Source organism: Crocodylus siamensis, chromosome 1 (genome assembly GCF_052110815.1).
Source record: "Crocodylus siamensis isolate JL-2025a chromosome 1, ASM5211081v1, whole genome shotgun sequence".
Taxonomy (NCBI): domain Eukaryota; kingdom Metazoa; phylum Chordata; order Crocodylia; family Crocodylidae; genus Crocodylus; species Crocodylus siamensis.
The window spans coordinates 32,576,972-32,590,909 of NC_143395.1; the positions used below are offsets into that span (position 1 = coordinate 32,576,972).

The window sequence follows — 13,938 nt, forward strand, 5'->3', positions numbered from 1 at the left end:
AGAAAAAAAAAGCACCTCTCAAAACCAGGATTTCACTAAAGGCGTCTTTGTATGTAAAGGTCTAATGTGTACACAGCTCGGTCTGTGCCTGCAGCCTGCCACCCTGTTTGCTTATGAAAGTCGCACGTACACACAAAGGGAGAAGGAAGCTGAAGAGCCAACTCAACACCTTGCTTGCCTCAAAGAGCAGCCTCCTGCCCTGATTGCAATGATAACGCCTGTATCAATGCTGGTTTAAGAAACCTGCATTTGTCCAGTAAATGTATTTCATACTTAACTGATAGAAAACCTCCTCTTGTATTTACTGCATTTGGGATTTTTCCAGGAACCATTGCTCCAATTATATTTATCCCAAATATATTTGAAATGGACTTGCTTTCCCCTTACTGCTGGTCATGATGTGTGATGCATTATGTGCAAGAGACCATTGCAGGCTTTGGGATAAAATCATTTTCCCAATAGTTTTTTTTTTTTCAATATATGAGGCAATGCACAGGTGAAGCAGGAACTGGGTTTGGTGATTTTTGTTCCTGTCCTCAGATCTGCTTTCTACCAAATGGCTGGCAATAATTTATAGCTGCATGTTAATATGTTGTCTTGGTATTTCAGCATATCTGAGGAGAAAATCCCTGCAAAGGCAGTATGTCTTTTCACAATAGCTGCATGTCAGTCTGGCAGACAAGAACTGTGAGCAATATACAATTAAGGGGGAAAAACCCCCCAGCACCATTAGATGTTAGGGGGAGGAGGGGGAAAGAGGAGATGGTAATACCTTTAAAAAATGAAAGGCAGTAAGCCATTATTAGCAAAAGCTATATTGAGCATGCTTGCCAGACAGGCAGCACAGCTCAGCTCTAGTTCCGCCCAGACATGTGCCTTGCCATTTTCATTTTAATCAGTCTGCTCGGGATGGCTGCTGATTCATTTTGCGGGATGGCCCCCTGGGAGCCAAGGTGGAAGCCTGAGGCGAGCTGCTATTGCATCAATGCAGCACTCCACATCAGAGACAGGGAGGGGAGAAAAGCTCCAGCAGCAGATCGGGTTCAAAACATCAGGCTTGCTATTTAAAAAAAAAAAAAAAAAAAAAAGGCTGTAAAACGGAGAGGAAAAAACCCAAGAAAACCCCAAACCATTAAATAAAACACAATTAGCAGTGAGAAAATCTCTCCTGCTTTCTCCTGCTCCTTGTGTCCCAAGAATCACTGGAGCTGCCATTTCTCTGCACAAGCCCTTGTTTAAAAAAGAAAAAAAGATGCTCTCTATTTCTCTATTTACCTGATAACTAGTTGGGGGTGGGATACCTGATTTAGCTGGAGACTTTGATTTGTGGGATTGACAACCTTATTATGCAGTGAGCTTATTATTGATATTATTCTGCTCTCGGTTGCCATGACCACCTTGTGAGAGACATTCAATTTTCTCTCTTCCATCATCATTATCTATGAGGCCATCTGTTGTGGAAAATGAATTCAGCCTCATTTGCATGACTGATAAGCAAATTTTTTTTTATCTATTTAACAGAAGGTCATATGCCGGGGATTTGGAGCTGGTGAAAAAAAAAGTGGAGGAAAAAAAAAGCATATCGAGAGGATGAGTGGGAGTGCGTGCATTAGAGGATGTATGTGGAAGTAAAACAGATCCCTCAGGCCTGCTAGCCTATCGTGCTGCATTTGTCATTCCTGCCAGGGCGACATTTTTCCCCCCTAAGCTTCTGCACACTAAAGAGAGTGAGAGAGCTTTTTCCCTGCAGTCTACTTGAAGCCCCCCTGATTTTTACTCAGTGTTGGTGGGTGCATTTTCTTTTTTTCCTAATCCCTGGAACATGGGGTGTCTTTTCAGTGTTCAATGAAGAAAAAAGCAGCCTTTTCTGGGTCTCTGTGGTATGCTTCTTACTCCTCATTCTTTCAAAGTTGTAGTAAGATAGGGCTGTTTCTTAACCATGCTGAAATGCCGTTCTTCTGTTTAGCTTGTAATGGTTAAGGGTGCAGGTGATTGCTGTGTTTCATTTGGGGGGGATTCTTTTAGCTAACTGGAGGGGTTATTGTTATTTCATTTTTTTTCAGTCAATTTTTGTAGCTGTTCTTACATGTCCATTGTTTGCTCTTTTCAAGTTCTTCTTGCAGTGCTGCTGTGTAGTTGAGAGTATGTTGAGCTGTAGACTAGTTTTATTAATATTCCAGAGTCTGGCTTTAAAAGCATTATGTTGCATGCATTAAGTATGTTGTTGTTTATAAACTTGCTGCATGTTGTACGGTACTTGTTAGAAACCAAGATCCTGAGACAAAAACTTCACAGACAATCATAGAATACTCAAGCATTCCAGATATTCAGATACTTTTATATAAAAGATACTGAGATACGATGCTTTCTTTTAACACCAAATATGATATTTGTGACACTGTGACAGAAAAACAATGACTTGTATTTTTAAAGAAACAGATATAATTTGTATTTTTAAATATCATTAACATTAAGATTTCAAATCTAGTTTAACATGTTATCTCCTTTATAAAAGAGGACCAGGTTTGCAAAAAGGGTTATTGGTTTAATTAACCCTGTTGAAACCTTCATAGCCTGTACTTCAGCTTGAAGATAGTTCAGACAAGTGTATCTGGAAGATGATACTGGACAATGGAACTATAATCCATGTAAATTTAGTGAAAATTATAAATATAACAGTAACTTAACACTAAAAATAACTATAGTTTAAAAACAAATCTGGAGTAATTAAAATATACTCTTGTAAAGCAGATTTTCTTCTTGTACCTGTATTAAAAGAGCTTAAACTCCACTGAAAAAGCATGCTATTTTTCCTCTGTAATGATCACTGTAATCTTGGTTAGATAAACTCTAGACAAATCCAAAATCTTTAAAATGTTCATTTCTTATAGAAATAATATGTTAGTGTAAACCTAGATTTAAAAAATTTAAAAATATTTTACAGGGCTGCTGTATTGCTTTAAAGATAGAAAGTGAGTTATGAAGTATCCCCCTTTTTGGCAACTAATTATTTTGTTTAAGTTATTTACTATTTACCAAGAACTTTGTCAAAATTTAACTCTGGATAGTCACTCTTTGCAACACTGAAAAGATTGTAGGGGCTGAATTTCAGGTGTAAAGAAGTTTCACTTCTATTGAGGTCAGATACAGTATGACAGGTCTCTCAGTTGTCCACATTAAAGAACTTCAATTAAATTACTCAACTAAAATACCCGCTTTTTGTTTTCAGAAGTATATTCTACAAGACTAGTAGTACAATGTCATGATAACATATGACTACTAATATATTTTTTAAAATACTTCTCTCCTGAAAAATCCATATCTTTACTGAAGATTTCTTTAGAAGAATGGTATTTAATATGCCTTTGGTATCAGCCATATTTATCATGCATATTAGATTTTTTGTGGTGGAAGTTGGATTACAAAACTAATCTCACACTCATAAAGTTGAGCACAATGTAGCTCTGATAGTTTGGATGTATTGTGTGAAATGTTATTAGTTTACTCAATGGACTTCAGCTGAAAGTAACAGAAGAGCAGTAGGATACTGTGTATTAGCAGATAGTCTTGTAGCAAGGAAAGGTGGAAGTTTCCACTTCCCCTTCTCCCCCCCCCCTAGAATTGTTAGGATCTTCCAAAGGAAAAAAAATGGTAAACTTCTGAAAAAGCCTAAAAGATAGCACAGTTGGTTCTCTTCCCCCTGCCCCCAAAAAGTTAATTACCAAGCTTGGTTGGATTCCTCCTTGCCACCCTGACATTTGACTGCTGCTAATTCACTGATTAATCTCATTAATGTGATTATAGTAGGATTTGGAGTTGGCTGCCATTGTTCTGCAGACAGTGCTATTCAGCCCGAGCACTTGCCACCTCATTCAGTTGTGCTGTGATTTTTCAAAGGCTGGTTGAGTGAGCTATTGTGAAAGAGGTTTCTCTGCCTTTCCCTTTCAGCACCAGGAGCTGTCCGCTGCTGATAGCAATTACATTCAGCACTGACTGACTTCCTACTAGTTTACTGGCAATGTGAAAATGACTTACTTTCATCACCTTAATGATTCTGCTCATTGAGGTAAAAGCAGGCGAGGCTTTTATGCTTTATAATTAGACAATATGAAGATGGCTGGAGCAAAATATAAAATCTATGCATTTTAATGTCCCTCCTTTCTAATAAAAGCTGTCCTTGCATGCATTTTGTTTTGTCTGTGAATTCAACATAATAGTGAGCTTAAGAGTACTTCCTTGCATCCGTGTAATTTTAGCATCAAGATATAATGGAAATTACAAGGGTTGAGTGATGCCTCCTCTTCAAAGCATTGCATATTGAGCTAATACTGGTAGTTTTCCTCTTTTTTTCCTATGAAAGCATGTAAGCATGCAATATCAAGTTAAACTCTTGAAAATAATGTCTGCCCTCACGAGCACCATTACGGATAGGGACTTCCCTGTATTTGCCCTGCAAGCCCCAGTTTTCCGGAGTTTGACATTGGTAAGCGTTTTATTTGCCTGAAGCTTGGTCTGAAATATCTCTTGTAGGTTTCTACGTTGTACCAATGACTGAGCCAGTTTTCAATTGCAGTAGTAGTAGTAATAATGATAACTTTTCTGGTTTGAGATTTCTAAGCCACACTAGGCATAATTTGTTTAAAATAAGATGTTTTGTGCCGCATTTGTGCATGATCTGCTGTGCTGTTTGCTATTTGCTTCTTATTATTTAAAAGTTGCATTGTTATCACTTTAATAACTAGCTCCTGCACATGCGCAGTAACTCTTTTATCATATATTCTTTCATTTGTATTCTTTATGAACATGACCCTGTGCTCCAAATTGAAGCCATACATTAAACTGTATGGTGGCAAGAATTTGTCACGACTCCAAAGGACCTATTGCCAATCACTACATTCAAAATTCATTTGTGCTAAAAGTGCCTCGCTGAAGAGCAGTTAATCTATTAAAGTAAAGAATGCACTTGGATGTTTTGAGTACCAAGTTACACAATAGCTTGCAACGAGTCCTCTGCAGACAGTCTATTGAATAAGTGATACTTGTCAAAATCCCCTAAATACATAGGGAGAGGGCCTAGTTTAACATTTTGTGGGTTACTGAAAATTCCACTTTTTCATGTAGGGTTTTTGTTTTGTTTTGTTTTTAAACAAAGCATGTCGACAAAACCTGCTCTTAAGTAACAACGCATCTCCCCTTCTCCCTCCTCCCAACCCCTCCCACCTCCTAAAACCAGGAGTGTTTTTCCCTCGGCTGCTTGGAGAGCCTGTATCTTTAGGGATCTATAAGGAAGGATTGTAAGAGCAGATTCTGTCGGTGACAGCCACGCTACGCAGTCTAATTAAGACTGCTCGTTAGTGGGTCTTTTCTTGTAATCCAGGGCTGTGATTTCAGCCTGACAGGAGTAAGTTTGATGCTTGAGTTATGCTTCTCGTGTTTGTCTAATGTTTCAAGTCCTGCAAGGAACTACCGCCAGTGGGAAGGCAAGTGAGGTGGTAGGGTTTCGAGGACAGGTCAGCTAGAAACGGGCTCACTTCACTTAGCCTTGAAGAAGAGTGCTGTGGCGTGTCGTGAGCACTGCTTAAACATGACCTGCGTCCCCTGCCCCCACGGGGAATGCACGGGGAGGGGAGGGGAGGGGGAGAAGCCTTCCCACAACGTTAAAACTATGCCCTAACTTCTTCGGCAGGATAATTAGGCCAATGAATCACCAGTCTCTCAGCTTGTTCTTTCACACTCGTCTTTTTGTAAATGCTTCCAATTTATGCAGCTACCTGAACATACACGCCCGCCCGCTTTGGCCCCCAGTTTAGCTGCCATCTTCAACTGGCAGAAGGATATCTCTAGACAGGAGCAGAGGAGGGGAGCTAGGCTAGAGACAGACGCTTTTCAGCCGTTTAAAAAGTTTGCAAACACCTGTCTGGATACTGCCTCCTCCCTCCCCCCCTCCCCCACCTCCACCTTGGAGCAAGCATGTAGCATGAAGTAGGGAGCTGTGGCATATGGCAAAAGGACGCTTATAGGGGGGAATGCCCCCTCAAAGAAGTGATTTTAAAATGCTAAAAAGAAAGGAAAAATTGATCTGAGACGATAGAAGAGTGTGTGTGTGTGTGTGTGTGTGTGTGTGTGTGTGTGTGTGAGAGAGAGAGAGAGAGAGAGAGAGAGAGAGAGAGATATGATGATGATGATGATGAGTTCTATTAAACACCAGAGCCATACTCAGGCTTTATAAAGCAAGCAAGCCTGACAACACTTGCTTTTCCGTTGGAAAGGTCAAAAAGAAGCCTTTTCTCCTTGGAAAACCTCTCGCAGCTCCCCCCTCGCCTGGTGGGCTGCTTCCACTCGGTCTGCCTCGTCTCTGCTTCACACCTGCATTGTTCAAGCATTCAGAGCTGCTCCTGCGGGTGCTTCCTCAGTGAGACACTGCTAGGCTTTGGCGTCAGGAGGAGTCCTCAGAGTATAGGGAGATATAATCAGAGATGACAGAGAAAAATTAAAGGAAAAACAGGGAGGTGGGGATGACAGGCGGGGGAAGAGACACGCAAATCCTTTTGGCTTCATGGGGAAGCGCTGCATTTTCCACCTTTAAAAAAAGGGGGAATCCAGTGGAGGGTTCTGCTTCTGCCAGCGCGCTCCCCAGGGGCTCCCCTCGGCCCCTGACAAGAGCCAGGGCTTTCCGGAAAGTTGGTTGTGGAGCCTCTGTGCTAGCTCAAGATGCTAAGGGCTGGGACATTGAGGCTCGTCTTCACTTAAGCCTGCAGTGTGATTCCTGGCAAAGCTGGATGGGAAGGGAATTGTAACCTCTGTAGTAACCAGTATGTCTCAGTCTTTAGGGGGATGACCCCGGAGGGCTGGGACTTCCCACTTCGGGGCCAGCCTCCACGCTGGAGCAGGGGTCAGCTTTGTCTTCCTTCGAGCCCCTGCAGTGGGTTGTCAGCAGTGCTGGTACTTGCAAAGAGCATCACTGTAGACAGGGAACGAAGAGAGTGGAGGAACTGGGGGGTTGCAGTGCATACAGTGGGACTAAAGAGGGCAAGGCAAGCGACGTGCGTCTTTGCAGACATCGACTTGAAGGGAGGGTTTTGCCTGGGAGCTACCCACAATTTTACTGGCAAGAGCACTGTTTCTCTCCTCTCTGCGTGGGAGAAAAAGGGCACGAGGAAAGGCTGGGCTCCCAGTGGCTAGACTGGCAGACGTACCACTTGCCGTGAGCTCCCGCTTCCCTCCACTCAGTTTATTAATGAGTAACTTGTGTTTTCCCTCGTTGAAAGATCGCTGCGGTGCTAGTCTGAGCACAGATTATCCTCCTGGAAAGGACGGGCACATCGCGGAGGGAGGCAAAATTCAAACCACCCCCTCTCCCCTTGGACAGTGTTAGCCTCCTGTTCATCTCCTTCAGTCCTGACCACTAGCCCCCGCGTTATAGAGATTACAAGGGGGCCCCTGCAATAAGGCTGATCACAGTGTTGGGGGAGGGGAAGGGAGAGGAGGAGGTGTCAGGGAAAAGCTGTCTCCTGGAAGTGGGTGTTTATGGCAGAGAGCTTTGTAAGGGGGTGAAGTGCAGGGATTTGAGCTCAAGACCCGCTCCTGGAGAGCACAGCTCGTGCTTAGGCCGCGCAGGCGGAGGGAGGATCCGGACCAGCAGGCGAAATGCTGGCGAAAGCCACGGACCAGCCCTGCCCGCTTTTGTGCGCGGGACTCTGCCCCTCTTGGGGCTGCCGGGCAAATAAAAGTTTAGCTGCCCAAGTTGGTGTCGGGGTAGGCGCCTGTTCCTATTCGCAGCTCCTACTAGTTGGTTTCTTTTGTTTCCAAGGGGAGGCTGTGTTGTTCGCTGGTAAAATAAATGAGGCTTCTGCGACCCTCTTCGAATTAACCCTCTGCACGCTGGCAAGTTATTTCAGCAGCCAGCAAACGATTGCTAATGTTTAATTACTGACGTTTCTTAAAAGGAATATGTAAAAGAGTTACCGCTCGGATGACTTTTTTTTCTTCTTTTCAAAGCACCATTCCCCCCCGCCCTCCGCCCCCCCATGACATTAACGACCGAGGAGGTATTTTTAAAATCCTCGCTTCCTCGGTGCGTGTGAACAGCCTGCCTTGCATTTAGGCTTCCCAGCTATTACATTCAATACAGCAGTGCACATGATACCCATTCTGCTCCAGAGATTGAAGGGCCTGTGGGCACGGTGCAGGAAACACGGCAGACCTCCCCAATCCAGTCTGCCTCTTGCAAGCCTAATAAACAGGATGGTTGAAAATTATTCGTTTAATCCAAAGCTCGAGCTGAAAAAATCCCTAGCTCAGCGGTGCAGTTCACCCACACATTAGGATCTTAGGAAAATGGATGTGTGTTGTGTTGCTTAAAGGCTGCAGACTGAGACAGGGTAAGTCAGCAATATGCTACTGATGTTATTCTGCTGCAGTAATGTGGTCTCTAAGGGAACTTGCGCTTGATGCATACTACACAGCCCAGGCTTTCTGTAGCCCATCGCCTGTCTGTCTGCTGCTTTTAAATGGAGGTTACAGTTGATCCATCAGCGCCAGAGCTGCACGCATGCCCATCTTTTTGCATCGTTTAGTGGTGTCAACTTATTAATTTCTATCTTCTACTCCAGGCCCGGTGGTTTCCTGTCTGAAAGCATTATTACTTTTGTCCAGGTGGCAAAATAATTAGCATACTGATGAGGAGCGATCCTGTCTCTGAGCCTCGCTAGCAAGAGAAGATGTGCAGTGGGAAGTTGATTGGATGAATGGCGAACAAATGGTGGGCGTTCAAAGGCATTAGAAGAGTTTTGTTGTCGTGGAGCAGGTTTGTCAATTTTCTGGGTGAATCTCTTAAGATGGAAGGCAGGGTGGCTGGTGCTGAAATGATTGCTTGCCAGACTGGGGCCTAGTTGAAGGTGCAGAATTGGACTGCATGCCTAGATCCTTCATTTGGACTACTTTGTTTTTGCAATTCTTCAGCTTTCCCTTTGCAATTCCCTCCAGGTAAATATGTCCTTTTATCACTGTTCTTGCTGTCTCGGTGCCCTTTGCTGGTGTTGAGAAAGTGAAGGAAAGTTCAACTCTCTGGTCAGTCACAAATAGCCGGTGTGCTGTACTTTCTTCCCCGAAAGCTGCTCAACATCTTTGCCTGTGCACAGATCTGGAGCTAAGCTGAACAGCTTGGGGCCCGATCCTGCTCCCCCCAGAGCCAGGGGGGAGGGTGCCATTGATTTCACTGGGAGCAGGATCGATCCCCGGGTGCTGATTTCTTTAATTTTTTTTTCCTGAAATGTGTTGCATTATTCAATGTGGTCCGTTCATCCCGTCTAGAACAATGCAGTCAGTCCTGTAACAATTATTTCAATTAAAGCCCCGGAGATAATGAGTTCTGACTGGGGTGCGTTTTCCTGCTTGGAAGATTTTAGCTGCTTTACCAGCAAACTCACTCGTGATCCTAAAACCTAAACTTTAGTTGTTATTGATCTACAAATTGCTACTGAAAAAAGCATGATTTCTGTATTGTTGAGGGAGACTCTTTATTGAAGATGAAGGGGTGAGTGGGGGGGAATAACTAACCAGCCTTTCAGTTAGACAGATTTCTGCTAGGAAATAACAGAGAACCTAGGTAGAATTTAGGCTTTTAAGAGACTAGCCTCAAACGTACGTTTCTTATATAATCCTGATGTTGTTATGTGCAGTGTTGGCTGTTTCGATATCTGGGTGAATTTGCTTCCTTTTTTGGAATAGTTTTATCCTGTTTTAATGGTTCTTAATGTCCTTAAAAATGGAGATTTTCATTTTAACTGACCTAATTTTTTTAACTGCTGTTCAGTTTGGGGTTAAGTAGAAATGATTATTCTTTAATTGTTTTTACATAGTTTTCTGACTATTGCTGATCAGTTTACGAATGATTTGTTTTAATTTTAGAAGTTAGTATTTTTAGGAGACACCTTTAATTATTTTGCTGGAAAAACTATTTTTTTGAAGAAAATTTTAGCTTTTTATCTTTTTTTTTTTTTTAAATGTATTAGGAGTAAAAGTTTTTATTTTCATAAAATCCTAAACAATCAGAAGTCATCTTCCCTCCAAAATCTCCCCACAAAAAATGATGTATTAACCCTTAATTAGCAGTTTGGAGTTACTTTTGATCATTTCATAATGCTGTTTAAGTTTGGAATGCTAAGGTTGAACTTGCTTGTTAGGGGGTAGATGAGTAGTCTAAAATTCTAAATTAGGAAAACCAAAGTGAAGTCAAACTTCATACAATAAAAAGATTTTATTGAAAGATTTTTTTTTCTTTAGAGCTGTTTTTTAAGCACATTCCTTTATCCACTGAAACAAAGAAAAGAAAGAACAATTGCAAATGGTGAATGTAAATTTGTTTACATTGTAAGCTTATCTAAAACAATGATTTTGTGTTTATTTATACCTTCAACTTTTTAGAGGCTGAACGTTCAATTTTTAAAAAATTTGCTTTTAAAACCATGAAGGAAAAATAGTTTAGTATTTTCAAGGTGTAGTGGCTTCTTTGTTTTAGGCTGGCATGCACAGGTATATTTGTGTATTTTTATAGAGGCCCAAATTGTATCACAATAGTTTTTAGTTCATAGGATGACTTTCTTGTTCTACTCTGCATTACTGTGGGGGTGGGGGGTTATGCATTGTAGAATTGAACTGCTTATATAGCTGGAGACAAAGACAATTAAGAAAGAAGAATAGGGACTGAAATGTGTTTTTGTGATGTCTTTTCTTTCCTGGTGAATTTATAGTATTATAGGTTAGGATACTTTTTCCTTCACTTTTTTATTTTTTATTTTTATCATTTTGTTGTACAAGAGCTGAATAATATTTAAAAAGTCAGTACTTCATTCAGATATACATATATATATTTTTAAAAACACTCAAACAACGGTTGGATTTTGCAACTTTGTTTGCTGAATGGTGAAAAAGTACTGTTCTGAATACTGTTATTTTTCTGTCCTGGTCATACTACATGCATGCAAAAGTAGCAAACATAGAGAATTTTTATAGAACACATCCATCAACATTTCCATAAGTAACCTGCCTGTACATTGTTATTTTTAATATACAATATGACCATATTTTAAAAATAAAGTTTGCCCATATCAGACTGCATTTTATGATGAACTCTGGGTTCAATAATTATTGTATTAAAATCCTTATTGATGGCAAGATAATTTTTTCCTCCTCCCAAATGTTTATTCTGCTGAACACCATTGTGGAAATGCTGCATCTAATTTTAATTGATCAGAACTACACAAATGTTTGCATCATATGGACCAACTTTGAATGCAGTAATAAAGCTGTTGATAGCATAGTGCAAGAAAAACTTTATGGCTGAAATTACTTGTTAATTCCCCTTCCCTGAAGAGAAGTGATGACAACCTAATAATGCCATTACAGTTACTTTAAATAGAAGGGCACCTATGGAGTGAATTGGGGCTTAGCACAGGTGGTGCACTTTTCTCCATAAAACATGCCATCTATTAAGGAGAGCAAAAATCTACATGAGGAGAGTAAAAATCTTTTTAGTATGTTGATAAAGACTTTCCCTGTAGAATTTTTATAGCATCTTAGTCATGATGTTTCTAATCAAACCATCTCAAGCATACAGAGAAATCAACAGATTTTAATGAAACTGAACTGAAGGGGGAGTAGGTGGGGAGAAACAAGACAACAGGATTTCTGATCCCTTAAAAGAGCTGAGATAGTAGGCCATGAAAGCAATCAGCATTGTTATAAGATTGAGTTTTAAATCTGATCAGATCTCAGATCAGATTTGTTGTGGACACACTAGTTTAATACATTTACACTGAAGCAGTGCATATAGAGCTCCATCACCAGGTAACAGTACTACTATCTAACCTGGTTTTGGAAATAATCGATACTGCAGAGCACCCCATTGAGAGCCATCAAATCAAGTCTGGTATGGAGCTGTCTGGTAGATTGTAAACATTCAGAAATCAATGATGCATCTGCCAGTAGACCCTTTGGTTCCCTGAAACTCTCACCTGCCTGATGCATCTGGGCAATTGGTTTCAGAAACCAGTTTCCTTCAGGATAAATTTAATGCATCTTCTGGGTCAAGCATAAGCAAATTGGTTATTGCTTTGGATCATGCAAACGCATAAACGTCTGTAAGGCCACAGATTTTCAACCAACCCAGCACTGGAACTATTATTCTGTGAACCATTCAGAGTCCACATTTTTTATACTTCCTGCCAGCATGGCATTTTTAAATTAGGAAGTTGATTAAAAAGGGCATGGTATACTATGGATGTATGTTCAGATGGACTGTTGCCAGATGTTTAAGTCTGGGTCTGTGTAAGGTGTTGCTCATTGCTACCTTCAGTGGTAAGGGGAATCAGTGTAAGTCTATGGCTTTTTTTTTTTTTCAAAATGACCAGCTTGGTAGGTTTTAAAAAGGCACTATTTTGTTCTCACTACTCTGTCTAGGCCTGATCCAAAGCACTATTAAACCAAAGAAAGACTCATACTGATTCCAGTTAGCTTTGCATCAAGTATTACATACTATTTATCTTTAGTGTGACTTTGGGGCAAATATATTTGTGGTGTAACTTCACTGAAAATGGTAGAATTGCATCATGGATATATATCTAAAACCTGATAATGTCCAATAGACATCTATGCTTTACAAATTAGGATGACTCTATAGGAGAATACAACAGTAATTTACATCTTTCATGCCTCAGACTGGTCACTGACTGCCCTGTATTTTCAGGTCTCTGTTACAGGAATACTGACTGCAACACATTTCACACATACTGGGAAAATGTGATATTTATTTGAAATATGTCTATTATTTATATCATACATGAATGGTTTGTGCTATTTTTGAAGGGAAATTCCCTTTTCTCCTACTGTCTCTGGTCAGGACTGGCATATATTACCAAGGGAATAAAATTTTATGCCTAATTTTAGTGTTTCTCTGCCTAATGTAGTGTGAATAAGTACCATGTTACAGCATTTAACCTTGTCCATCTTTGTCACTTCCTGAACACACTTGCTTAGCCCAAATAAAATTTAAAATTGCTGTAAGACAAGATTTCTTATTTGGATAAACTGTGGAAAGTGATCTCTCTCTCTCCTTCTCTCTCACTTGGAGCAAATGCTCTGGGATTTCTTTCAGTGCTGCAACAAAGTCTTGCATAAGGATCAGGGAATACCTTTTTAAAGGGTTTCCCCAGGCCTCTTGTGTTGCTGGCTGCCAGTGGTTCATCTCCTTAATTCTTATTGCCTTCCCCAGAATTAGTTGCTAAATCAAGTGTCTTAATTTTATGAATTTAAGAATAGCTTATTCTAGTCTATCTTCTAAAAAGGCTGTAGAGATTTGTTCCAATAATGTAGTTTCAGAGCTGTTAAACAATTTCTCTATTGTCTCAGAGACAAAGAATAAAAGACTAAAGTTTGGATATGAAATTGTGGGAACTGCAAGGTGAATCCTACTGTATAGAACAGTGCTGCTATGCCACACATGTAACCAGGGAGGATTATCATACCAAAATACTTTCAGTTGACTTTGTATAGATTTGGAAAGGAGTTAAACTAAGGCTATGGACAAATGTAACTTTTAATCACTTTAAAAGGGAGGGGACGCTTTTGCTCAGGAATACATATCAGTTAAAATAGTGCAACTGTTATGTCTGCATGTTTTTATAGTGATACAAGTTAGCTAAATCACTATATAAGTTTAACCATGTTTCATGCAGAATTAGTTACAACACTGTTGCTACACTTTTATTGTTGCAGGAGCATGCTGGTGTAAAAATAAGATATACAGTTACATCCTAACAGCTTTTATCAATATCATTATATCAGTACAGACTGTTTCTCTATGGACTGGGATAGGTACCTGAGAAAACCATGCATACCAGACAAAGTGTGGTATCTATTAATTTGTATTCACAAAAATGC

General features: G+C 40.5%; 1 protein-coding gene across 11 annotated transcripts in view; it reads left to right on the forward strand.

Moving 5' to 3' along the window:
- The first annotated feature begins 1,630 nt into the window (after positions 1 to 1,630).
- The window catches only part of MYT1L (myelin transcription factor 1 like), a 476,122-nt gene continuing 463,814 nt past the window's right edge, over positions 1,631 to 13,938 (forward strand). For 8 of the 11 annotated variants that reach the window (XM_090032800.1, XM_090032889.1, XM_090032851.1 and 5 more), the window contains exon 1: positions 8,650 to 8,806. The gene's annotated coding sequence lies outside the window, so the exon portion shown is untranslated. Of the gene's footprint in view, positions 1,881 to 8,286; positions 8,382 to 8,649; positions 8,807 to 8,855; positions 8,986 to 13,938 lie in introns of those variants that run through there. The other 3 variants (XM_090032827.1, XM_090032818.1, XM_090032809.1) reach the window with 3 other exon arrangements.